This window comes from Macrobrachium rosenbergii, chromosome 12 (assembly GCF_040412425.1).
Source record: "Macrobrachium rosenbergii isolate ZJJX-2024 chromosome 12, ASM4041242v1, whole genome shotgun sequence".
In the NCBI taxonomy this organism is placed as follows: Eukaryota; Metazoa; Arthropoda; class Malacostraca; order Decapoda; family Palaemonidae; genus Macrobrachium; species Macrobrachium rosenbergii.
Window position 1 is genome coordinate 75,110,612 of NC_089752.1, and position 5,000 is coordinate 75,115,611.

Sequence of the window (5,000 nt, forward strand, 5' to 3'; positions counted from 1 at the left end):
GAATTGGGTGATAAGATGTCTGTGAGCCATTTTTGATAATTTAGCCATAAAGAGCCTGCAACGATATTATGGGGCGTAAAGGAATCCCATCTTCATGTGTTTCACGGGCCGTAAAAATAGAGGAGAGAGGGGTTGATTCACCTTGAATGTCTAGCCGGTTCTATGTCCTTATACTACTAGAGAGACATTCAAGGTAATCAACCCCTCTCTCCCCTATTTTTACGGCCTCCCAAACACATATAAAGGTGGGATTCCTTTACGCCCCATAATATCTAGCAATGGGCTCTTTCATGTGCAAATTATCAAAATGGCTCGCAGACCTGTTATCACCCTTTCTAGGAACCTTCTCATCCTCCCACATCAAACATGCAGAGGATTTTATACAAAAATTTAATAGTTTAAACATCCTCAAACAACATCAAATTTATTAGCCTAGACATCGAGTCATTATTTACTAAAGTTCTTGATCAAACGTGTTGTCTTTCTTAGAGAGGAAGTTACAACCATATGAAGATCATTTTCCTCTTAGCATAGATAAAACTTTAAAATTTATCAACCTCTGTAACTAACAACATGTTTTCTTTCAATGGTAATTTTACAAACAAAAACTTGGCTGTCAGCATGGGAAGTCCCCTATCACCCGTTTTAGCAAACTTGTAGATGGTATATTTGAAACAGAAATTTTCTATCTCTATCAAACCCAATTAAACTGATCTGACTTAGAGAAGTAGATGATATTTTTTACTTTCTGGGACAATAGCTGGGGAGACTTTAATGAATTTGTTAATAGACTAAATCGCTAGTTCTGACCATAAAATTCAAAACGGAATGGGAAAAGGAAGGAAAATTGCCGTTCCTAGATGTACTGATCATAAGAGAACAGAACAGATATGCCTTCACAGTATATAGGAAACCCACTTTCGCTGTTTCCATATTCATTTCATTGCTAACCTACGATGACCATCCGTAAAGATCATGGTAGGGTGCAACTTATTCCTCAGGGGCTTAGAATATGTTCAAATGGGTACCTAGGCAAAGAATTCAACACGATCCGCCAACACCTAACGCAACTGCTCTACCCACCCCACATTATTGAGAAGGCTGTCAACAAAGTGAATAAAATATACTACAAAGGTCCCACTCACAACAGACAAATAGATTTGAACGACAAAATAAAGCTTCCATACGACGAAAACATCCAAAAAGCCACAGAACAACTCAGGTCTAACAATCCTTTCATCTTCCATTACCCCAAATCCATCGGGAGCTCGCTCATTAACGTATACTTAAATAACAAAATGGAAGAAACCGGAGTTTACAAGATACCGTGCAGCAATTATAGAGAGATTTACGTAGGGGAGACAGGTAGATCACTATCACAAAGAATAATAGAGCACAAAAGGTCGGTAAGATATGCTTTGGAGAGTTTGTAGATTTTCCTACATATCAGAGATACTGGCCATTCCATAAACAGGAGTGGGGCGGAGCAGGTTTTCAAAAGTAGCTGTCCATACAAAAGAAAGATGCTGGAATCTGCTATCATCAATCAAACCAACAATATGAACTTGTCAGGAGGACATTGGAAATCGGATGACATCAACGCTTTAATCCTCAGGCCGCTTATGAAGAAGGTGTCCCAGGGAACACGACCACCAGAATTGTCGCTAAAGTGGCGTTAATGAGGGCAAAAACCATTAGGAAATTGGTTATTCTCCTCCTTCTTAGGAAACGGTCACCTGCATACCATCGGAGACTTAATGCCGCACCTATATGTGCTTTGTATATATACCCTTGTAACATTTCATCTGTCCATATTCTACCAGTGAACAGGGACGCATAAGCAAGTGCCCGAAATATATGGCTGCAACGTTTAAATAGTGTTTTATGGGCCTTCTTATATTCATATTACACTGTGGTATTACAGGAAAAGACATTCATATATATATATATATATATATATATATATATATATATATATATATATATATATATATATATATATATATATATATATATATATATAATGTATATATAGAAAACAACCAACACAGAATCACATGTGGAACAGAAATAAATTTCTGACCCACGTTAGGATCGATCTCAGGTCTTTCAATTTGAAGTTAGGGCGCTGCCCACTAGGCCATACAAGTCATAAAAGAAGTTCGAACATGAGGGCTACTGCACCTAAAGAATTACCTGGGCAAGCTAACTACTTGCATACCAGAGTTTTTTCCCCAACTTCCCAACTCAGCAATGACCCAGTTGACAGCATTTCGTTCGAATTATCCCTTCTGAGTCAATAAGGCAGAAATAATAAACACACAATCACGTGTGGAACAGAAATAAATTTCTGACTCACATCAGGATCGAACCAGGTCTCTCAATTGAAAGGCAAGGGAGCTGACCACTAGGCCTAGATGTGGAGATCGTCTTGAGGAATATTGAATTTCCGGTCCAATATTCTCAAGACTAAAACACACTAGGGGAATTAATAATTCATATATATATATATATATATATATATATATATATATATATATATATATATATATATATATATATATATATATATATATATATATATATATATATATATATATATATATATATATATATATATATATATATATATATATATATATATATATATATATATATATATATATATATATATATATATATATATATATATATATATATATATATATATATATATATATATATATATATATATATATATATATATATATATATATATATATATATATATATATATATATATATATGATGCTTTTGTTACAAATTATGCATATCCTCCCATATTTTTATATATTTACCTTTCTATTTATCATGTGTTCTGTACTCATAATGTCGTGTTTTGGTTTGGTTGTTGCCGAGAGGATAACAAGGTAACTAGTGTGGGAAGCTTTGTCCCATACGAGAAAAGACGAGTGATTTCATAATGTTTCATGTACTGTTCTGAAAACCAACTTTAGTTCTTCGTCTTTGTTTTGAAAGCGTGCCTTTTATGGCTGGCTAGTCACTGTTTTGATCGTGTTGAGATATCATTATGAGCTTCACCCCCTACGATTTTCAGTTCGAATCGTATGTGCCTTTTTGAGAGTAAATGCACATATCTGAACTGATTCCAACGTATTTTGTGAGATTGCCTTGTGCTGACCATGTATTGTTCTGATGTCATTTGATTGCTTCATTCTCTCACTGGAACCTGAAATTTTGTTGATTCTGCTTATAGAGACCATTAAAGTTGGTTCCCTCTCTCTCTAACTCTCTCTCTCTTTCTTCAAAAAAGAGATATTACTGTAGAATATTTGTTTGGTCACTGGTGTTAATCTTAGCTTTTGACATCTGACGTTAGGAAAACCGAAATGGGGCCTGATAAAAAGTGTTTTGTGGATTTTACAAAGGTTTTCACATACTTGTGTAAGGTAAAGTGAATTTCACTTATTATTACCATGGTATAATCAGGTGTATTAGGGAAATTTTGCTTTAGTGAAATTATTATTGATAAATCTTTTGTATATTCTAGTGTGTTCTTGTGTTCGCAATCTCTTGATTTTTTACATTTTATATTTTGGTGATTTAACATATATTTATTTGGCATTTTAAACATTTCTTGATCATTTAATGTTGCATACTTGATTTAATTTTCATTTATTAAGATTTTCTTTTCAAATCTTGAGTAATTCTTGATTGTTAAAATTTTTCTTGATTAAATAAATATTTTGATAGATTAAAGTTTTGTGATTTAATTTTGTTTAATAATTTAATTCAAGAATTAATTAAGAGTTGTTGTGTTGTTTTCAAGTAACAGTAAATTTTTCAGATTGTGAATTCTAATTATAAATTTTGAATTTAAAAATAAATTTTTATATTTAGTGTTTTTCAAAACCGTGTTTCATTTATTGACCACCAGTGAATAGGATTAACTGTGTGCACAAGGCAAAGTGATAAAAATGTTTTGTTTGTTTAGTTTTGTTGAAGTAAATTAAGACCAGGGAAGCAGTTAAAGTTGTTTGATGGAGTGATGCCCTTTTACTCTAGTATATTTCTTGTTTAATTGTTGATACCTCACACTTGTTTTGATAAAATTATTTTGATTTTTCGCATTATTAATGAGCTTTTTAAGGGATCATTGTTACATTTTGAGTACTCGGTCGTAATTTTTATTGTTATGGGAGTTCAGGTATCTGGCGGAAGTGAAGTCAAATTTTGAATTCCGTGATTAGTTGTGTAATAACCAGGTACTTGGTGCACTTCGTGATTATATATATATATATATATATATATATATATATATATATATATATATATATATATATATATATATATATATATATATATATATATATATATATATATATTATGATTAGCAAGAATTTATTAGCAAATTGCCTCCCCACTTTTGTTGTTGGTTGTTCTGTTGTTTTATGTATTGCCAGTTGCCCGATCGATAGACCATCTGTCTATCGACTTAGCACGGTCAGAACAAGGGTTTAAAAGATTAAGGCTCTCCCTTTTTAAAACAGAACTTTCCTTCGAGGCAAAAGTGATCTGTCTTGGGCGTTTTTCTTACAGGCAAAGCCTCCCCTGCGGGCAGCAGGTGCATATGAATCAAAACCCCTGTGTTGGACGCACCCCCTGCCCCATAGGAGGGGATAAAGGTAGAAACCCGCGAGGTCTCGAGACACACACGCGGGCTGGAAGATATGGAGTGAAGACGCCCTCAACACCTGGCCCCATCGACGCCCTTGCAGCCTACCCACATGGCCCTTTCCAAAGTATACTTTCCTCGTGCCCTTCGACCGCATTCCAAGTGTTCGCTCCACGGTTGGCCTGCCTAGAGCCCACACGCCATTGCTTGGAGTTTCGAGGAGTCCCCATCGCCTTGCCCTTACCGAAGCCCTTGCATCTCACCACGTGGAAGAAACTGCCCTCGGAAATCGCAAGTCATCCACGGATTACCTTCTACGCGCCCT